This window comes from Nelumbo lutea, chromosome 8, assembly GCF_056320005.1.
Source record: "Nelumbo lutea isolate HS-2025 chromosome 8, American lotus-T2T, whole genome shotgun sequence".
NCBI lineage: Eukaryota > Viridiplantae > Streptophyta > Magnoliopsida > Proteales > Nelumbonaceae > Nelumbo > Nelumbo lutea.
Window position 1 is genome coordinate 47,861,599 of NC_142691.1, and position 23,735 is coordinate 47,885,333.

A 23,735-nucleotide genomic window follows, 5' to 3' on the forward strand; every position below is an offset into this window, starting at 1 on the left:
TTCACTTTTATTAATAAATTTTTTCTTGTTATTGATAAAAAAAACAAAACCTTAGCCCCAAGTATGACCATTTCCACGTCTGATGTCCTTAAAACCCAACTCAGTCAACTTACTTCCTTGCTAATACAATTACAAATAATGTAACTTTCTTTTCAAGATGTATAATTACAAATAATTAGCATTTACTTGTTTAGTGTGTAATTGATGCAATAATTCATAGAATGTGTTCTTGGTTACACAATCTGATCTTATGTGGACTGTTACATAGGTCTATGCTTGGGTTATACATACAACTGTAAGAGAACATATCGAGGACTCTGACCAGTATGACCTCAAATCACCTTTGGTAAGTCTCCTACCTACTGCCCTTCATCAAATCACCTTTGGATTATTGACTCTGACGCCTCTAACCACATGATGAGGGCCACTTTTGTTTAGTATCCCAAACCCCACCTCCCTAATAAACACATTGTTACTATAAATAGTGAAAAATTAGATATACTTGGTTGTGATGATTTACATTTATTTACCTTTAAGTCTTCTTCTTTTCACCTACCCAAAATCTTATTTATACCCAATTTAACTACCCTTTTGATTTCTGTTGGCCAACTTGTAGAAGATGCTAACACTGTCATTGTACTTAATTAAACCCCTAATCCATATTATGGTCGAATGGTAGGGTTTAGGCTACCATGTTCGACTGATTTCTTTTTCTTCTTCTTCTTCTTCTTCTTTCTTCTTCTTCTTCTAGTTCAAACTGTTGAAGCCACTGAACAAACATGGTATCAGAGCAGGACGTTGCTTTCTATATCTGCTCCTCTCTAATTGTGACTTCCTTTTTCTTCTTTCTGGACTGGAAATGGAGAACACTCGACCTACGTCTGAGAACACTTCGGTCCTTCTTCCTCTGCTTAGAACTTGATTGTTTTTCAAGAAAATAACTCCAGAAGTAAGTGGATGCTCGACTGAAGCTCTCCATCGAGATTGGTTACCTTTTTTTTGTGCTGTTGGTATTTCTGGGTTGAAAGCCTTCAAAAATCTGCTCGGACTGATCAGAACCTAAAGAACTAGGTTGTTTGTAGCCTTGGTTCTTGGAAAAAAGTCCAAGAACAGGCTATGTTTACAGTGACCGAATGGTGTAAGGGTATGTTTGACCCTTTTGTGTGGGTCTGTTGATTGTTTTGAAACCTCTGTCGGTCACAAGTGACCTGAATCGACTGACAGGTTACTGCAGTGGTAGTAGTTAATGTTTCTTTTTTTTGGACTGGTAGTGCCCTCTGAAAAGGTTAGACAGACTTGTACCATGTGTGACAGCTATGGTCGTGTGGTGGTGTTTGTGATGCTCACTCTCTATTGAGCAGCTATGGTGTATGTGGTTAGTGAGTTGCTGATTTAATGTCATCGTGATTTATGGTTCTGTGAAATCAGTAGTGGTGTGAACAAGAACAAAAGTTTTGTTTTTTTTTTGGGCTTGAAGGAATGGCCGAATTGCCCACATCAATTTTCTGCCTTGTTGGTGCTGCCTGAATGCTGGTTTACCTTTCGTTATTAATCTAAATGGTAGTTTGCTCAGTGGTGATTGATTGTGACTGGTTGTGAACCTATCATCTGTGTTTGGAGACTGCTGTAGTGTCTGGAACATCAAACTCCTGACAGCAGTACTCGGTTGGTGACTAGGGATTCAGCATTAGAAGTAGCATTGGGAGGGCATCATGGCAGCAACTGGAGATGGTTGTAGTGATCAGAAACCTAGTCTACTGATTCCCTCTAACTATCCGGGTGTGTAGATGACTTCAATTAAACTTAATGGTGAGAACTATACAAATAATGTAACTTTCTTTTCAAGATGTATAATTACAAATAATTAGCATTTACTTGTTTAGTGTGTAATTGATGCAATAATTCATAGAATGTGTTCTTGGTTACACAATCTGATCTTATGTGGACTGTTACATAGGTCTATGCTTGGGTTATACATACAACTGTAAGAGAACATATCGAGGACTCTGACCAGTATGACCTCAAATCACCTTTGGTAAGTCTCCTACCTACTGCCCTTCATCAAATCACCTTTGGATTATTGACTCTGACGCCTCTAACCACATGATGAGGGCCACTTTTGTTTAGTATCCCAAACCCCACCTCCCTAATAAACACATTGTTACTATAAATAGTGAAAAATTAGATATACTTGGTTGTGATGATTTACATTTATTTACCTTTAAGTCTTCTTCTTTTCACCTACCCAAAATCTTATTTATACCCAATTTAACTACCCTTTTGATTTCTGTTGGCCAACTTGTAGAAGATGCTAACACTGTCATTGTACTTAATTAAACCCCTAATCCATATTATGGTCGAATGGTAGGGTTTAGGCTACCATGTTCGACTGATTTCTTTTTCTTCTTCTTCTTCTTCTTCTTTCTTCTTCTTCTTCTAGTTCAAACTGTTGAAGCCACTGAACAAACATGGTATCAGAGCAGGACGTTGCTTTCTATATCTGCTCCTCTCTAATTGTGACTTCCTTTTTCTTCTTTCTGGACTGGAAATGGAGAACACTCGACCTACGTCTGAGAACACTTCGGTCCTTCTTCCTCTGCTTAGAACTTGATTGTTTTTCAAGAAAATAACTCCAGAAGTAAGTGGATGCTCGACTGAAGCTCTCCATCGAGATTGGTTACCTTTTTTTTGTGCTGTTGGTATTTCTGGGTTGAAAGCCTTCAAAAATCTGCTCGGACTGATCAGAACCTAAAGAACTAGGTTGTTTGTAGCCTTGGTTCTTGGAAAAAAGTCCAAGAACAGGCTATGTTTACAGTGACCGAATGGTGTAAGGGTATGTTTGACCCTTTTGTGTGGGTCTGTTGATTGTTTTGAAACCTCTGTCGGTCACAAGTGACCTGAATCGACTGACAGGTTACTGCAGTGGTAGTAGTTAATGTTTCTTTTTTTTGGACTGGTAGTGCCCTCTGAAAAGGTTAGACAGACTTGTACCATGTGTGACAGCTATGGTCGTGTGGTGGTGTTTGTGATGCTCACTCTCTATTGAGCAGCTATGGTGTATGTGGTTAGTGAGTTGCTGATTTAATGTCATCGTGATTTATGGTTCTGTGAAATCAGTAGTGGTGTGAACAAGAACAAAAGTTTTGTTTTTTTTTTGGGCTTGAAGGAATGGCCGAATTGCCCACATCAATTTTCTGCCTTGTTGGTGCTGCCTGAATGCTGGTTTACCTTTCGTTATTAATCTAAATGGTAGTTTGCTCAGTGGTGATTGATTGTGACTGGTTGTGAACCTATCATCTGTGTTTGGAGACTGCTGTAGTGTCTGGAACATCAAACTCCTGACAGCAGTACTCGGTTGGTGACTAGGGATTCAGCATTAGAAGTAGCATTGGGAGGGCATCATGGCAGCAACTGGAGATGGTTGTAGTGATCAGAAACCTAGTCTACTGATTCCCTCTAACTATCCGGGTGTGTAGATGACTTCAATTAAACTTAATGGTGAGAACTATACAAATAATGTAACTTTCTTTTCAAGATGTATAATTACAAATAATTAGCATTTACTTGTTTAGTGTGTAATTGATGCAATAATTCATAGAATGTGTTCTTGGTTACACAATCTGATCTTATGTGGACTGTTACATAGGTCTATGCTTGGGTTATACATACAACTGTAAGAGAACATATCGAGGACTCTGACCAGTATGACCTCAAATCACCTTTGGTAAGTCTCCTACCTACTGCCCTTCATCAAATCACCTTTGGATTATTGACTCTGACGCCTCTAACCACATGATGAGGGCCACTTTTGTTTAGTATCCCAAACCCCACCTCCCTAATAAACACATTGTTACTATAAATAGTGAAAAATTAGATATACTTGGTTGTGATGATTTACATTTATTTACCTTTAAGTCTTCTTCTTTTCACCTACCCAAAATCTTATTTATACCCAATTTAACTACCCTTTTGATTTCTGTTGGCCAACTTGTAGAAGATGCTAACACTGTCATTGTACTTAATTAAACCCCTAATCCATATTATGGTCGAATGGTAGGGTTTAGGCTACCATGTTCGACTGATTTCTTTTTCTTCTTCTTCTTCTTCTTCTTTCTTCTTCTTCTTCTAGTTCAAACTGTTGAAGCCACTGAACAAACATGGTATCAGAGCAGGACGTTGCTTTCTATATCTGCTCCTCTCTAATTGTGACTTCCTTTTTCTTCTTTCTGGACTGGAAATGGAGAACACTCGACCTACGTCTGAGAACACTTCGGTCCTTCTTCCTCTGCTTAGAACTTGATTGTTTTTCAAGAAAATAACTCCAGAAGTAAGTGGATGCTCGACTGAAGCTCTCCATCGAGATTGGTTACCTTTTTTTTGTGCTGTTGGTATTTCTGGGTTGAAAGCCTTCAAAAATCTGCTCGGACTGATCAGAACCTAAAGAACTAGGTTGTTTGTAGCCTTGGTTCTTGGAAAAAAGTCCAAGAACAGGCTATGTTTACAGTGACCGAATGGTGTAAGGGTATGTTTGACCCTTTTGTGTGGGTCTGTTGATTGTTTTGAAACCTCTGTCGGTCACAAGTGACCTGAATCGACTGACAGGTTACTGCAGTGGTAGTAGTTAATGTTTCTTTTTTTTGGACTGGTAGTGCCCTCTGAAAAGGTTAGACAGACTTGTACCATGTGTGACAGCTATGGTCGTGTGGTGGTGTTTGTGATGCTCACTCTCTATTGAGCAGCTATGGTGTATGTGGTTAGTGAGTTGCTGATTTAATGTCATCGTGATTTATGGTTCTGTGAAATCAGTAGTGGTGTGAACAAGAACAAAAGTTTTGTTTTTTTTTTGGGCTTGAAGGAATGGCCGAATTGCCCACATCAATTTTCTGCCTTGTTGGTGCTGCCTGAATGCTGGTTTACCTTTCGTTATTAATCTAAATGGTAGTTTGCTCAGTGGTGATTGATTGTGACTGGTTGTGAACCTATCATCTGTGTTTGGAGACTGCTGTAGTGTCTGGAACATCAAACTCCTGACAGCAGTACTCGGTTGGTGACTAGGGATTCAGCATTAGAAGTAGCATTGGGAGGGCATCATGGCAGCAACTGGAGATGGTTGTAGTGATCAGAAACCTAGTCTACTGATTCCCTCTAACTATCCGGGTGTGTAGATGACTTCAATTAAACTTAATGGTGAGAACTATACAAATAATGTAACTTTCTTTTCAAGATGTATAATTACAAATAATTAGCATTTACTTGTTTAGTGTGTAATTGATGCAATAATTCATAGAATGTGTTCTTGGTTACACAATCTGATCTTATGTGGACTGTTACATAGGTCTATGCTTGGGTTATACATACAACTGTAAGAGAACATATCGAGGACTCTGACCAGTATGACCTCAAATCACCTTTGGTAAGTCTCCTACCTACTGCCCTTCATCAAATCACCTTTGGAGTATTGACTCTGACGCCTCTAACCACATGATGAGGGCCACTTTTGTTTAGTATCCCAAACCCCACCTCCCTAATAAACACATTGTTACTATAAATAGTGAAAAATTAGATATACTTGGTTGTGATGATTTACATTTATTTACCTTTAAGTCTTCTTCTTTTCACCTACCCAAAATCTTATTTATACCCAATTTAACTACCCTTTTGATTTCTGTTGGCCAACTTGTAGAAGATGCTAACACTGTCATTGTACTTAATTAAACCCCTAATCCATATTATGGTCGAATGGTAGGGTTTAGGCTACCATGTTCGACTGATTTCTTTTTCTTCTTCTTCTTCTTCTTCTTTCTTCTTCTTCTTCTAGTTCAAACTGTTGAAGCCACTGAACAAACATGGTATCAGAGCAGGACGTTGCTTTCTATATCTGCTCCTCTCTAATTGTGACTTCCTTTTTCTTCTTTCTGGACTGGAAATGGAGAACACTCGACCTACGTCTGAGAACACTTCGGTCCTTCTTCCTCTGCTTAGAACTTGATTGTTTTTCAAGAAAATAACTCCAGAAGTAAGTGGATGCTCGACTGAAGCTCTCCATCGAGATTGGTTACCTTTTTTTTGTGCTGTTGGTATTTCTGGGTTGAAAGCCTTCAAAAATCTGCTCGGACTGATCAGAACCTAAAGAACTAGGTTGTTTGTAGCCTTGGTTCTTGGAAAAAAGTCCAAGAACAGGCTATGTTTACAGTGACCGAATGGTGTAAGGGTATGTTTGACCCTTTTGTGTGGGTCTGTTGATTGTTTTGAAACCTCTGTCGGTCACAAGTGACCTGAATCGACTGACAGGTTACTGCAGTGGTAGTAGTTAATGTTTCTTTTTTTTGGACTGGTAGTGCCCTCTGAAAAGGTTAGACAGACTTGTACCATGTGTGACAGCTATGGTCGTGTGGTGGTGTTTGTGATGCTCACTCTCTATTGAGCAGCTATGGTGTATGTGGTTAGTGAGTTGCTGATTTAATGTCATCGTGATTTATGGTTCTGTGAAATCAGTAGTGGTGTGAACAAGAACAAAAGTTTTGTTTTTTTTTTGGGCTTGAAGGAATGGCCGAATTGCCCACATCAATTTTCTGCCTTGTTGGTGCTGCCTGAATGCTGGTTTACCTTTCGTTATTAATCTAAATGGTAGTTTGCTCAGTGGTGATTGATTGTGACTGGTTGTGAACCTATCATCTGTGTTTGGAGACTGCTGTAGTGTCTGGAACATCAAACTCCTGACAGCAGTACTCGGTTGGTGACTAGGGATTCAGCATTAGAAGTAGCATTGGGAGGGCATCATGGCAGCAACTGGAGATGGTTGTAGTGATCAGAAACCTAGTCTACTGATTCCCTCTAACTATCCGGGTGTGTAGATGACTTCAATTAAACTTAATGGTGAGAACTATGTGCCATGGGCCAAGTTAGTGGAAGTTTTTTTCAAGGCAAAGAGGAAAATGAAGCATGTGAAGGAAGATAAACCATCAGCTGATTCTTCAAGGTTTCATGACTGGGAACAGGAAGATGCCCAAATCATGACATGGTTATGGAATAGTATGGAACCCAAAATAAGTGCCAACTTTATGTTCTTAGATACAACTAGGACATATGGGAACATGCTAAGAAGCTTTGCTCTGGGCAGGATAATACTACGAGGGTATATCAGCTCTATCAGGAGTATTTTGCTCTGTAGCAAGGGAATAAAACCCTAGAAGAGTACTATGCCAGTATGAAAAACCTCAAAAATTAATTAAATGTCTATCATCCCCTAACTCCGGATGTTAAGGTTCAGCAACAGCAAAGGGAACAACTGGATGTCATTAGGTTCTTAGTGGGGCTGAAATTAGAGTATGAACCAGTTAGAGCCCAAATTTTGGAAGGCTCTACTCTTCCTACACTTGAGGAAGTATTTGCAAGGCTTCGCAAGATCTCCTTGGGTTCTACAGAGAGTACCACACCGTCTGACAGATCAAGATTTGTGGTAGCTAGAGGAGGTGGACGTGGTAATAGAGGGGGAAGACATGGATCTCGAGGAGGTCGTGGTGGTTCCATATTTGGCCGTGGTGGTGGTCGTGACTCAGGGGGAGGCCATGGTAGGACATTCAGTGAATTTTTGTTATGATCTCCATGGCCCACCTTCTACATGGGAAAATCATGCAGTAGCTGGTGGGGTTGATGTCAGTGATAACCAACAGCCAGATCTCACACCTTCCACATCTACATCTGTTTTTGGGAAGGAGATGATGAGTGTACCGCACGCTGAGTATGAAAGGTTCCTTCAGGCTACTTCACAACATACTACTGCCACCCTTGCTCACTTAGGTATTGCTTGTCTAGCATCCAAACCCTCTCCCTGGATTATTGACTCTAGAGCCTCTGATCACATGACTGGGACTCCAAGTGTGTTCTCTTCCCTCTCTGAAACTTCCACATCTCAAACTGTTACCCTTGCCAACGGTTCCTCTTCTCCCATCTGTGGTGTTGGTGATGTTGACACAGCTTCTCTTTCTTTATCATCTGTTCTATATGTACCTAAATTTCCATTCAATCTTATGTCAGTTAGTAAATTAAGGCCCTTAATTGCTCTCTTACATTTTTCCCTTCATTTTGTGTTTTTCAGGATCTCAAGACTGGGAAGAAGATTGGTGGAGGGCATGAAGACAGTGGATTGTATTATCTTGACGGTGGTGGATCATCAATTGCACTTCAGACTTCCCTCACTCCTCTACAATGGCATTGTTGGCTGGGACACATCCATCCCTCAAGGCACTCAAGATACTAGTTCCGTCTTTGAGTCATTTGTCATCTTTACAATGTGAGTCGTGTCAATATGGGAAACACCATCGGGTTTCCTTTAGTCCTAGAGTTGATAGTCGTATGTTGTCCTTTTGCTTTAGTTCATTCAGATGTTTGGGGTCTGATTAAAATAGTCTTATAATGGTTACAAGTATTTTGTCACTTTTATTGATGATTGTTCAAGGATGACATGGATTTATTTAATGAAAGGAAGGAATGAATTATTTTCCATTTTTCAAAAATTTCATGCTGAAATACAAATGCAATTTGGTCTTCCAATCAAAGTTCTTCGTTCAGATAATGGTCGTGAATACTTACTCACTTCTTTCCAACAGTATTTAGAACAACATGGCATCATTCATCAAACTTTATGTGCATTCACCCCTCAGCAAAATGGGGTGATTGAACGAAAGAACCGTCATCTCCTTGAAACTGCTCGATCTATTCTTCATCATACGAGTGTTCCTAAACGTTTTTGGAGTGACGTTGTGCTTACTGCTTGTTTCGTTATTAATTGGATGCCATCCTTCAACCTTCATGGTCGGTCTCCCTTTTCTATTTTGTTCCCCACCTTGTCTCCCTTTCCATTAACACCTCGGGTCTTTGGCTGTGTGTGCTTTGTTCACAATCTGAGTCCTGGGTTAGACAAGCTAGATGCACACTCTATTAAGTGTATCTTTCTTAGCAACTCTCGGACCCAAAAAGGGTACTAGTGTTACAATCCCATTACTCGGAAGTCCTATGTTTGTCTTGATGTCACGTTTTTCGAGTCCGTTCCATTCTTCTCAAGACCTGAAGTTTCGTTATCTCCACCTTTGCTTCCTCTCCCTCTTCCAATCCGTGATCCTGTTCCGGGTGTTCCAGTTGGGGCTGAACCGTCACCTTCTCCAGTGTAGATTCCTACTGAATGACCACCAATCCGACAAGTGTATACTCATCAACAGACACTGGCACCTCCTCCGACTTCTACCTTGTCTACAGATCCTGTTGTTGCTCCTGTCCCAAAATCTTTTATTGTTTCAGTCTCTCACCTTTCCACTTCACATTGCCAGTTTGTTTCTCTCTTGTCATCTATCTCTATACCTAAGGATGTCCAGGAGGCCCTTACTTCACCCAGGTGGCATCAGGCAATGGAGGAGGAGCTCTCTGCTCTTCAGCATACTCACACGTGGGAACTCACTACTCTTCCTCCAGGTAAGCATGTTGTGGGTTGCAAATGGGTGTATACTGTTAAATACTTTCCAAATGGTAGTATGGAACATTTGAAGGCCTGACTTGTTGCTAAAGGTTATTCTCAGCTATATGGGGTGGACTATATGGAGAACTTCTCCCTAGTGGCAAAGATTAGCTCAGTCCGTGTCTTAATTTCCCTGGTAGTTATGTATGATTGGCCCTTGTTTCAACTTGACATTAAAAAATGCATTCCTTCATGGTGACCTCATGGAGGAGGTATATATGGAGCAACCACCTGTGTTTGTTGCTTAGGGGGAGGATGGTAAGGTGTGTAGACTGAGAAAGGCAATTTATGGGTTGGAACAATCTCCTCGTGCTTGGTTTGGGAAGTTTAGTAAAGTGGTGAAGAATTTTGGAATGAAACAATGTCAGGTTGACCACTCAGTCTTCAGCTATGATTCAGAAGCCAAAAAGATTTTATTAGTAGTCTATGTGAATGACATTGTCATAACTGGCAGTGACAAATTGGGGATTGATAAACTAAAGGTCTTCCTACAAGAACATTTTCAAACAAAAGACCTTGGGAAGTTGAAGTACTTCTTAGGTATAGAAGTTTCCAGATTAAAACAAGGTTTGATGATATTGGAAGAAACAAGACTGTTAGGTGCGAAACCGGCCGAAACTCCCATGGAACCAAATGCTAAGTTGAGCACCGATACAGGTGAAATATTTGATGATCCTGGAAGATACAGACAGTTAGTGGGGAAGCTGAACTATCTGACTATCACAAGACCAGACATCTCCTTTGTAGTCAGCATGGTGAGCCAATTTATGCAGAACCCCTGGATACCTCACTGGAATGCAACTCTTAGACTTGTAAGGTACCTAAAGGGAGCTCCAGGCCATGGGTTATTGTACAAACTAGGAGGAAGACTTGAAGAAATTGGGTATACAGATGCAGATTGGACAGGCTCTGTGTCGGATAGAAGATCTACTACAGGTTACTACACATTCCTTTGAGGCAATCTAGTGACATGGAAGAGTAAGAAGCAGACTGTTGTGGCAAGGAGTAGTGCTAAAGGTTACTACACATTCCTTGGAGGCAATCTAGTGACATGGAAGAGTAAGAAGCAGACTGTTGTGGCAAGGAGTAGTGCTAAAGCCGAATACACTACATGTGAATTAGTATGGCTGAGAAACCTCCTACAAGAAATTGGATTCGCAATAGACAGACCTATGAGATTGTACTTGTTAAGATGTGCCGAATAGGGGTAGTTTAGTCTTCTTCTGTTTATTAAGTAACTTCCTTATGTGGCAGTGTTATTAGAGTTACTCTGCCCCACACTTAAGTAAGGTCATTTCTGTCTCTGTAACTATGATTAGAATCTAATATAGATTAAGGGGGTCGACTGAATGGGTTAACAATCAGATTTTCGACAGACCCTTCTTCTTCTTCTTCTTCTTCTTCTTCTTCTTCTTCTTCTTCTTCTTCTCCTCTTCCTGTTCGGACTACTGTAGCAACAGTAGAAACATGGTATCAGAGCAATGCTCCTAACCTAAGTCAGTTGGTAAAGCACCTCAGCATTGTTCGTGACTCTTCACCTTCGCTTCTGATCAGTCGATGGAGAGAACTGGTTCACCCTAGGTCAGAAACAGTACAGCTTGTCTCTCTGCTGCGCATAACCTTCTTCAACAAGGAAAGTGACTTCAGTAGTGAATGGTTGATTGATATTCTCAAAGGAAGGTCAGTTCTCTCTTCTTCTAGTGTTACTTATATTTCTGGGTAGAAACCCTACAAGAAGTTGTTGTACTGAGTAGAACCTAGAGAACTAGGTTCGTTGTTGCCCTAGGAAGAGCTGTGTGTGCAGTAGCCGAATGGTGTAGGGCTGCTGTAAGTTGTTGAATGGTATTAGGGCTGCTGTAAGTGGCCGAGTGGTGTAAGGTAGAATGCAGTGACCTTGCCGAACTCCTTGTGGTTGTGTAATGCCCTCTTAAGTGTGTTAAATAAGTTTGAACTGGGTGCAACAGATTTGGCTGTGTTGTGGTGCTTGAGTGGTTGTAAGAGGGCCTCTACTTGTGATTAGTGAATGGTAAACTAATGCTTATGTGGGACGTAAGTGTGTGAAGTCAGCAGTAGTGTGAATAAGAACAAGTGTGTGAAGTCAACAATGGTGTTTAGAGGCTGCAATAGGGGCTGAAATATCAAACTGTGAACAACATCAACCAGCTTGTAGCTGAGAAGTAAAGTTAGAGACAACTGTGAAAAGGTACAATGGCAGCAATAGGAGATGGCTACAATGATCAGAAACCTAGTGTAGTAATTTCCTCCGACTACTTAGGAGTACAAATGACCTCAATTAAACTAACTGGGGAGAACAATGTTCCATGGGCTAAATCAGTGAAAGTTTTTCTCAAGGCAAAGAAGAAAGCAAAGCATGTTAGAGATGAGAAGCCACCGGTTGACTCTCCAGGGTTTGATGATTGGGAACAAGAAGATGCCCAAATCATGACTTGGCTGTGGAATAGTATGGAACCCAAAATCAGTGCCAACTTCATGTTCCTTGATACAGCTAAGGATATATAGGAGCATGCTAAGAAGCTATATTCTGGACAAGATAACACAACAAGAGTATATCAGCTGTATCAGGAGTACTTTGATTTACAACAAGGAACCAAAACACTAGAAGAGTACTATGCCTGCATGAAGAATATAAGGAATGAACTCAATGTCTATCATCCCCTTACTCCAGATATTCAAGTTCAGCAACAGCAAAGGGAGCAGCTAGATGTTACAAGATTTTTAGTGGGCTGAAGTCGGAATATGAACCAGTTAGAGCTCAAATATTGGGGGGCTCTACTCTTCATACACTTGAGGAAGTATTCTCAAGACTTCGTAGAATCTCTTTGGGCCAGACAAAGAACCCCACACAGTATGATAGATCAACACTTGTGACAGCTAGAGGTGGTGGACATAGTACAAGAGGGGGAGGTCATTCCAGAGGGGGTTGTGGCAATTCCATGATTGGTAGGGGTGGCCGTGACTCAGAAGGAGGCCGTGGCAGAGGAAAAAAATAACTCTACAAGGAAGTGTACTCGTTGTGGTAGGGATGGACACACAGTGAATTTCTGTTATGATCTACATGGCCCTCCCTCTAAATGGGCTAATCATGTTGTAGCAGGTGAGGTTGCTATTAGTGACAGTAAACTGGCAGACCTAACTCCTTCCACATCTACATCTACTTCTAGGAGGGAGATGGTGAGTGTTCCGCGTGATGAGTATGAACGGTTCCTTTAAACTACTTCACAGCATACCACTGCCACATATGCCCAATCAGGTATCGCTTGCATGTCATCTAAAACTCCTTCCCGGATTATTGACTCTGGAGCCTCAGATCATATGACCGAGACTCCAGGTGTGTTCTCTTCTCTTGCTGAAACCTCCACACCACAAACTGTTACACTTGCCAATGGGTCCTCATCTCCCATCTGTGGTGTTGGTAATGTTGACTTGGCTTCTGTCCCTTTATCATCTGTTTTATACGTACCTAAATTTCCATTCAATCTTATGTCTGTTAGTAAAATAACCAAAGCTCTTAACTGTTCTGTTACCTTCTTTCCTTCCACTTGTGTTTTTTAGGATCTCAAGACGGGGAAGAAGATTGGTGGGGGGCATGAAGCTGGTGGATTGTATTACTTTGATGGCGGTGGATCTTCAATTGCACTTTAGACTTCCCTTACTCCTCTACAATGGCATTGCCGACTGGGACATCCATCTCTCAAGGTCCTCAAGATGTTGGTTCCATCATTGAGTCAGTTGTCAGTTTTACAATGTGAGTCATGTCAATTTGGTAAACACCGGCGTGTGTCCTTCAGTCCAAGAGTTGAGAGTTGTATGTTGAGTCCTTTTTTCTTTGGTTCACTCAGATGTTTGGGGTCCGATCAAAATAGAGTCTTATAATGGGTACAAGTATTTTGTCTCCTTTATTGATGATTGTTCAAGAATGACATGGATTTACTTAATGAAAGAAAGAAACAAAGCTAGGCTTGTCGCACAAGGTTATAAACAAGAGTACGGGATAGACTATGAGGAGACTTTTGCTCCTATAGCAAAAATGACAACTATATGACTCCTGTTGGCTATATTCGTAGCAAAACAGTGGACAATTCATCAAATGGATGTAAAGAATGCATTCCTACTGGGGAATTGAAGGAAACAGTGTACATGAAGTCTCCTCCTAGATATTGCACAAATCCACAACTCGTTTTCCACTTAAAGAAGTCCCTATATGGCCTCAAACAAGCTCCTAGAGCATGGTTTGAGAGATTCAGATCTATTATCACTGACATTGGCTTTATTCAGAGCTCTTCGGATCATTCCTCTTTTCTTTACATCAGGACCAGGGGATGACAGTCCTACTTCTCTATGTAGACAACATACTCATTACAGGGAATGATGCAAAGGGAGTTGCTAATTTGAAACGACTACTCAGTGAATATTTCAAGATGAAGGACTTGGGTCCTTTAACTTATTATTTGGGGCTTGAAGTAAGCCGTAATTCTTAAGGTTACTTTGTCAACCAACATAAATATGCGGCTGATCCTATCAAAATGGCCGACCTCAATGACTCCAAGACGGTTGATACTCCACTGGAACTGAATCTGAAACTTAGTAAGGGTGACGGTTCTCCTCTTTAAGACCCTACTCTATCGTCAACTAATAGGTAGTCTAATCTACCTTACAATGACTCGGTCAGGTATATCTTATGCAATCCAACTTGTGAGCCAGTTTGTATCCCCACGACGACCACACTTGTTTGTAGTTCATCTGGTCATTAGGTATGTAAGGGGGACTTTATCTCATGGCATATTCTTCTCCTCTTAATCCTCCATTAGCCCCACTGCCTATGTGGATGATGATTGGGCAGGATGCCCAGACACCCGACGATCCACTACAAGTTGGTGTGTATTCTTTGGGAACTCCCTCATTTCAGGAAGTGCAAGAAACAATTCACTATATCCAAATCTTCCACTAAAGCTTAATATAGAGCCATGTCCTCAATGTGTAGTGAAATTATATGTAAGTGCAATCAAAATTGCATCAAACCCTATATTTCATGAGTGCACAAAACATATCGAAATTGATTACCACTTCATTCGCAATCTACTTCTTGCGGGTATTATTTCTCTTCCACGTGTTCTCTGGCCTCTAATTTGCAGATCTATTGACAAAGGAAATGACTTAGGTTCAACATATATTTCTCATGGACAAACTGATGCTTATTCCTAGGCATCAGTTTGAGGGGGAGTGTAGAGATAAAGAGAGTTAGCTCTTGACAATAAATCTGATTGAAATATGAGAAAGTAGAGAAGAGAAGGAAAGAAGAGAGAAAGGAGAAGGAAGAAAGGAAGAAGGAAAAAGTTTGGAGCAATAGAACAATGCTGGCGGTGGCAGCTTTTATTATATTATATAGGGCGACAAAATTAAGAAGGGAAAAGACCCTTGTGCCCCTGCTGTAAGTGAGTACAATAACATACATAACAGAAATAAAAAACGATTTAACTAGCCAAACAGACCCTAACACAGATAACTAAATTATTTCAACACTCCCCCTCAAGTTGGAGCATAAATGTCAATCATGCCCAACTTGTCACACAAATCATTGTGCCACACATGATGAAGACCTTTGGTGAAGATATCTGCAAGTTGTTCTTCTGAGCTGACATATGGAGTACACACTTCTCCATTTACAAGTTTCTCTCTAATAAAATGCATGTCCACTTCAATGTGTTTCGTCCTATCATGCAGGACTGGATTAGCAGCAATATTGATGGCAGCTTTATTGTCACAGTAGAGTGACATAGGATTGCTCACTGCAAAACCCAATTCACCTAACAAATTTCTTATCCACATGATTTCAGCAACCCCATGAGACATCACTCTATATTCTGCTTCAGCACTAGATCTAGCCACCACACTTTGTTTTTCACTTCTCCATATGATCAGGTTTCCTCCTACAAAGGCACAATACCCACTAGTAGACTTTCGGTCATCGACTGCTCCTGCCCAATCAGCATCAATATATACTTCCACCTTTAAGTGACCATGTTTCTGGAACAACAAACCAGCTCCGAGAAACTTCTTGAGGTATCTAAGGATCCTCTCTGCAGCTTCAAAGTGAATTGTCCTAGGATTGTGCATGAACTGACCAAGGACACCCATTGCATAAGCAATATCAGGTCTGGTCATAGGCAAATACAAGAGTCTCCCTACGAATCTCTGGAACTTCATCACATCTTTCAAAAACTCTCCCTGACTGTCTCCCAGATGATGATTAGATTCAATTGGTGAGTCAATTGGTTTTACCCCCAACTTGCCTGTATCTTCTAGTAGATCTAATACATATTTCCGTTGGGAAATAAAGATGCCCTTGTGAGAGCGGGCAACTTCAATTCCAAGGAAATAACGCAAGGGGGCTAGATCTTTCACCTCAAATTGAGAGGCTAAGAATTTTTTTAGTCTCCGTATTTCAGCCTCCCAATCTCCGGTGATCACTATGTCATCCACATACACAATAAGAGCTGTAATTTTTCCCTTCACCTCTTTTCACAAATAGAGTGTGATCTAACTGGCATTGTTTGAATCCCATTCTGCTGAACTACTAAATGGAACTTACTAAACCAAGCCCGAGGTGATTGTTTCAACCCATATAAAGATTTTTTTAACCTACACACCTTTTGTTCACTACCTTTGGCACAGAAACCTAGAGGTTGGGTCATGTACACTTCCTCTTCTAAGTCACCATTCAAGAAAGCATTTTTGATGTCCAATTGGTGAAGTTCCCAGTCAAGATTTGCTGCCAATGAAAATAGGATCCTAATAGAGTTCATCTAGGCTACTGGAGCAAAAGTCTTTACATAATCCACTCCATATACCTGTGTAAAACCTCTTGCTACCAGTCTAGCCTTATACCTTTCAACAGTTCCATCAGCCTTGTGTTTCACTGTGAACACCCACTTGCAACCCACTGGTTCCTTCCCTTCAGGAAGGTCCACCAACTCCCAAGTGCCATTTTTGTGTAATGCATCAATTTCTTCCCGCATTGCATCTGTCCATTCAGGTTTAGATAAAGCTTCTGCCACATTCTTAGGAATGGGGACACTGTCCACAGAATAGAGGAATGCACGGAATGAAGGTGAAACGTGATCATAGGACAAAATTAGAGATAGGATGATTAGTGGTACAAGATCTAACACCATCTCTCTTAGCAATAGGAATATCAAGATCATTGATGATAGGTGAATCAACATTTAGAGGAACAAGCATATCAATAGGAGCAAGTGTACCTTGCTGATGAGACGGATCTGCCTCTGGTGAATCTAATGATGTTGGTTGCATAGTGTCAGGCTCCACAGCTCTTGAGCTCTGCTGGCTTTTATGGCGACGATGAAAAACCCGGAATGGAGGAGGATCGGGTAAAGGAGGTAGTTGAGTTTGAGTCGCATGTTTCTCCTTAACCCTACTCTCCCCTTGAGGAGAAACCGAGAAGAAATGTTGATTCTCAAAGAATGATACATCAATGGAGACATAGTACTTGCGAGAGGTAGGATCATAGCAGCGATACCCCTTTTGAGATAAAGGGTAACCAAGGAAAACACGAGGAATAGCCCGAGGATCAAGCTTACCTCGAGTAGGGGACAGGTTATAGACAAAGCAACAACACCCAAAAACACACATCGGAATGGTGGACAACAGAGCTGTAGGAAAAAGAAGCTGATGTGAGGCCTTATACTCTAGTAACCGAGATGGCATACGGTTGATGATGCATGTAGCACACAAAACTGCATCCATCCAAAAACGTTTTGGCACATTCGTATGAATTAATAAGCCACGAGCTACTCCGAGAAGGTGATGGTTCTTTCGTTCAGCAGTACCATTTTGTTGGGGTGTCCTGGCACAAGAGCTTCGCTGAAGTGACCCACTCAAAACAAAAAACTCTGTAAGATCATTATGGAAGTATTCCTTCGCGTTGTCCGACTGGAAGATATGGATTTCAGTTTGGAACTAAGTTAACACCATGCGTTGAAAATCTTTCACAATTTTTGGCACTTCATCTCGAGATCGCATAGGGTAAACCCAAGTGTATCTAGAGTAATTGTCAATCAAGGTAATGAATTACTTATATCCAACCTCAGTTGGTAGAGTAACAGGGCCCCAAACATCAGAATAAACAATATGAAATGGAAATTCAGATCTTTTATTTCTCAAAGGTAAAGAACTTCTACAATGTTTACTCAATTGACATGTCTGACACTGTAACTGACTCACTGACAAGGAGTCAAACAAATTTGGGAACATAACTTTTAATGACTCAAAAGAAAGATGACCTAGACGACTATGTCATAAATAAGCTTGACTCTCACTTGACAAACTCATAGACTCTGTAGCCACAAGACCAGCTTTATTCTCCAACACGTAGAGGCCATCCACCATGCTTCCTCTACCAATCGTCCTCCCCAAGGCCAAATCCTGAAACACACATGAAGACAGAAAAAAAAGTGACTGAACAGTTCAAAGAGTGAGTTATACTACTAATGGACAACAAATTTATAGGTAATTTCGGAATATGCAATACATTAAAAAGGGTAAGGCCGAGTGGGAGAGGTATGGTACCTTGGCCAGCTATGGTAGAGAAAGGACCATCAACTAGTCTCACCTTATCTCTCCCAGAGAGAAGGTTATATGTCTTAAATAAATTTGACTTACCGGTCATGTGGTTTGAGGCTCTGGAGTCAATAACCCAAGGAGAATTAGTGGTATGAGATGACACACAAAGGCAGTGGCAACATTACCTGATGTAGACGTGAAGGAGGTAGAGGAAGTAGGACCAGAATCCATCTGGTGGAGAGTCCTACCATACAATTCCAAATGGTCACGAAAGGAGTTGATAATTTCTTCCTTAGGGTTAGAACTGGGATGTCTCTCCTGAGTTACCAATGGACTAGTCTTTGGAGATGCCATATTAGCTGAGTTATACTTTTTCTAATTCTGCTGACTTGGTTTCTTGCCCTGATCAGGTGTTGACTTTTTACCCAAATCCTGTGCCCATTTAGGTTTTCCATGGAGATCTCAACATGTATCTCTAGTGTGTCTTGTCTTCTAGCAGTGAGTGCACCAAAGTTTACTCTTATTATCTGTTCTCTTCTGAGAGTCATACTTTTTCTAATTCTGCTGGCTTGGTTTCTTGCCCTGATCAGGTGTTGACTTCTTACCCAAATCCTGTGCCCATTTAGGTTTTTCATGGAGATCCCAACATGTATCTCTCGTGTGTCGTGTCTTCTAGCAGTGAGTGCACCAAAGTTTACTCTTATCATCTGTTCTTTTCTGAGAGTCACCTTTCTTAAAAGCACCTCCGACATTTGCATCTGAATTTCCCCAGATAGCTAGGGCAACTGACTCCCCCTCTACACAATTCATCACACTTCTTCTACTCTCTTCTGACTGCACTAAGACATACACCTCCTGAACTGATGGCAAGTCTTTACTACCCAAGGTTTGCACCCTGATGGACTCATATGAAGGATTCAGCCCTAGGAGAAAGGCAAAGACCATTGCTGAGATACAAATGACTTATACGCCTTGGCATCTTCATCACACTTCCAATTCACATTCTGGTAGTGATCAAGTTCTTTCCATATCGATGTCAAATCAGAATAGTACATCGAGAGACTCCTCTCCCCCTGCTTGCAAGTAGAGGATTCAGCTTGCAGTTGATATATCTCGGCATAGTGTCTCTGCTCTGAAAGGTGGACTTTGCTTGTTCCCGTATCTCACAAGTAGTTTCAGCCCACATAAAAGTCTTCCTTACCTGTGGCAGCATGGAAACCAAGAGCCATGACATCACCATACTATTCTCTTGGTTCCACCTATCATATTCAGCACTTCTGTACTTCGGTTCCTTCACTCTCCCATTGATGTATCCTATTTTCCCCTAGCAGTGATGTAGAGTTTTATTCCCCTAGACCACTCAAGGTAGTTCAGACCATCAAAGGGAATAACAGCAATGGGGAAACTCATATCCATTCCCCCACTCACTCCATTGTGGCTCCCTGGAATCTCTGAAGTAGCAGAATTCTCAGACAACATGGTAAGCACAAGTTTTTTTATCTAAACTCTCAACATAAGATCCCTCCTTATATTGACAAAAAACTCCACACACAACAATTCAGTTCTGGACTTAATCTGAGCACAAAAAACAACAGCACCAACTTCCAAAGAAGAACTATGACGAGACTGATTTTCACCACAGCATTAATCAATAACGTATAAGTTCCACCACAGCATTAATCAATAAGAGAGATCCTAACACACATGAAATCAGACTAACGAGCAGAGAAAACAGGTCATCTACGACCTACAGTCACCTTTTCATGGGTACAGGATCGCACGACCCAACAAATAACAGATATAACCCTCACAAAAGTCTGCCGACATTTACAGGATCACACGATCCAACAAATGAAAGATATAACCCTCACAAAAGTTTGTCGACATTCAGTGGTTTGGATTCATTCGCTCTCCACTTGGTACACGACCAAGGAAATAAATAAAGGAAGAAATAAAACTTTAGGGTTGTACCAGTTGCAGATCTGATTTGATCAGCCCAGATTCAGTCCTCTGTTCCGCCCAGATTCAGCAACTTGAAGAGAGAAAACTTGGTCACCCAGATTCAACAGCCTTGCTCTGATACCATCTTGACAATAAATCTGATTGAAATATGAGAAAGTAGAGAAGAGAAGGAAAGAAGAGAGAAAGGAGAAGGAAGAAAGGAAGAAGGAAAAAGTTTGGAGCAATAGAACAGTGCTGGCAGTGCCAGCTTTTATTATATTATATAGGGCGGCAGAAATAAGAAGGGAAAAGACCCTTGTGCCCCTGCTGTAAGTGAGTACAATAACAGACATAACAGAAATAAAAAACGCTTTAACTAGCCAAACAGACTCTAACACAAATAATTAAATTATTTCAACATTAGTCAAGGGCTACTTTTGTATTTTTACATTCTTTCTTGTACAATAGTTTGGTTTGTAAACTAACTTATGTATACTAAGGGCAAATTTGTCTTTTTATCTTTTTAATATAAATATTATTCTCTTTGGTGTCGACAATCACTTTTTGACACACCCACCAAACTATTATCCTCTCTCTCTCTCTCTCTCGATCTGACTCTAGCAAAGGTAAGGTATAATTTGTTAACATTTTTTCTTCTTTTTTTTTTGTTTAGCCCTCAGGGGTATTTTAGCAATTGTAACTGATTATAACAAATATAAATACAATAGAGGCTGTTGTAGGGCTAAGACTCCTCTATCATTTTTCTCGTCTTTTCTCTACCATTCGTCTACTATTTCATTCAATAAGTCGCTCAGAGTGAGGAGGTATTTGGAGGCAAAAATCTAGGACAACATGGTTCAAGGTTAGACAGTCAAGAAACAACATTTCCAAAGAAAAAAAAAAAAAAAAAGAGCATGGCAGGAATGCAAGTGTTGAGAATGATGAATTGGAAAGCTAGAAAACATAGGATTAGAGATGAAATTATTTTAGGAATATAAGAATGGCTCCAATAGATGATAAAATGAGGGAAGGTAGACTAAGAAGGTTTCGTCACATACAGGAAAGACCATCTATAGCACCAATATAAAGACGTGACCTATGGCAAGTTGAGGGAGCTAGAAGAGCTAGGGGTAGACCAAAAAGGATAATTGTTGAAATAGTAAGAAATGATTTTCAGGGCCTACAATTTACTAATGAGTGTAGAACCAAACAGAACGGGATTCATGTGTATGACCACACAAAGTGGGGAAAAGACTTAGATGTTAATGATGGTGATGCTAAAGCTAAAAGAAGGAACTGTATTGCAAGGCAAAAAGCAGTTGAAAATTTTCTGATTTGGCAGAATGGTATTGTATATGTGCTAAGAAGTTTTTCTATGAGTTTATACACTGTTGTCCATTGCAGACATGTAGCAATTGGTAGCATTTGTCTCAATTGACTAAACAGTGACACAGAGGCTCAGTTTGGAAGGAGTACAAATACAAATATGTACTGCACAAATATATAAAAATAATACAAAATACAAGGTTTTGCACACTACAATTTTGTATTTGTATTTCTTCCAAACTAAGCCAGAAGGTTTAGAGGAGGAATTTACTATGAAAAAAATTGAGGCAGCATTGAAGTGTTTGAATGAGATAAAGCACCAGGTTTGTACAGGTTTAACATGAGTTTTTTCAAGGACTTGGCATGTTGTAATTGATTTTATCTTTATTAGGATAGAGAAATAATGATAAAGGGAGAGAAGAGAGGAACGTATTCGAGAGAGCAAGGATCAATACTCCAGCAGTCAGCCCATCCATTATTACCTATAATATAATGTACAATGACACTAATACCCTCACATAAGCATAGTAAGTACAAACTAAACATCTCAACACTACCCATCAAGCTAAACATAGATGTTAAGCATGTCCAGCTTGATAAATAATCCATCAAACTTTGATTTAGGTAAACCTTTTATAAGAAACATCTACTATATGACCTTTTTTACTTTCACAAAACAACCTATGTCCAAAGGAAAACTTCTCTTGTACAAAATATTGATCAACTCTTTTATGCTTGGAACTATCATGCTGGAGTGGATTGTGTGTAATTTTATTGGTTACTTTATTGTCATAATATATCCTCATCAATTTATCAAACTCAGTGCCTAACTCCCCAAGGAGTATCTTAATCCACAACACTGAAATTCGAGCATTTTTTTTTTTTTTGATAAATGATTGAAAATTTTATTAATCAGAAACTGTTAAGAGTTACAAAAACCCTAGCAGAGGCACAAGGTGCAACCCCTTCTAAGAAATTACTCTGAAATTCGAGCAGTTATCACCCTATATTTGACCTCAGCAGTAGACCTGGCTACTACTGACTGTTTCTACTCCATGGCACTAGATTGCCACCCACAGAAGTGTATTATCCTGATGTTGAACACTTATCATCATGAGAGCTAGCCTAATTTGCATCTGTAAATACCTCTAATTCAAGTGACTATGACTAGCATATGAAATTCCTTTCCCTGGAGCAAGATTTAAGCAATCAAGAATCATATTAGCTGCTTAAGATGAATTACTTGTATCTGATGCATATACTAGCTAAACTTATGATATGTATCTGAATGACTTAGGCATAAATACAGGAGTCATCTATAATATTATCCCTTATCTTCTAATGGTTCTCCTCTATTGGCATGCAGTTTATGGTTTGGATCAATAGAAGTGATAGTTTTCTTAATACCTACTAAAAATGTATAACGATAATGTTGTCATTGTACTTGGACCGATAATTAGGTGCCTATTAAGGGCATCATTGTAGTTTGAAATCTTAATATATATAAGTTAGTGATAGAGGGGCATGAGAATTCCTCTACTTGATATCAAAGCACAATCAAGGATCCAAAGTTTATATCCTTTTGATCATGTCTAACAGGGCCACAGGGGGAGCTGCTGACACAAGCACACCACCAGATGGTGCCAGCAAGCCATATGGACAGTAGCAGCCCATGACCAAAAGTTTGGAATGACTCAGGTCAGTGCACCTTGAATTTATGTGAACTTTGGTGTGGTTTGTTAATCAGAGGCTGTTTCAGTTTTTTTTTTTTTCTTTTTGCAATTTATAAATGAAAAATATTGAAATATAGATTTGGGTTTTCTGGCTTGTATGGTTAAATATTTTAAAACGCAGAGGCGTGATGTGAGGCGTGAGGCATAGTTCAGAACGTAAGAGGCGTAAACCTCCCGAACACGAGGCGTAAGCCTACTTAAGAGGAGGGGGATGAGGAGGAAGAAGGAGGGAGAAGAGGAAGGAGGATCTCATTTTTCTTTATTTTTAATAAAAATCTTGTATATTAAGAAGAATGAAGATCAGCTGAAAGGATCCGGGGGCTTAGTCCCCAGCCCGCTTTCTTTCCCCTTATCTTTTCTTTCCTTTCCTTTCCTTTTTTTTATTTTTTCTTTATTTTTTTCTATCTTTTTACATGAGGTGTGCATGAGGCACATGAGGCGTATGCCTCTAGCACGCTTCATGAAAAAAACATATGAGACGTATGCCTCTTGCCCCTGAGGCGTACGCCTCAGAGGTGTCAGCACCTCTGGTATATGCCTCAGGCTTTTTGGGGGTGCCCGCGCCTCCAGCCGTACACCTCCCACGCCTTTTAAAACATTGGTCTGGTCGATGGAGGTCCTTT

At 40.3% G+C, this 23,735-nt stretch overlaps 1 protein-coding gene and 1 long non-coding RNA gene across 4 annotated transcripts in view; one reads left to right on the forward strand and one right to left on the reverse strand.

Annotated features, from left to right (window-relative positions):
• LOC148844030 (uncharacterized) overlaps positions 1 to 23,735 on the forward strand; it is a 33,272-nt gene that overhangs the window by 8,869 nt on the left and 668 nt on the right. Inside the window, exon 3 of the long non-coding RNA XR_016102831.1 lies at positions 22,979 to 23,077. This is a non-coding gene — a long non-coding RNA (uncharacterized LOC148844030). The remainder of the gene's footprint in view (positions 1 to 22,978; positions 23,078 to 23,735) is intronic.
• The window catches only part of PRHA (pathogenesis related homeodomain protein A), a 64,616-nt gene that overhangs the window by 8,127 nt on the left and 32,754 nt on the right, over positions 1 to 23,735 (reverse strand). The window lies entirely within an intron of this gene.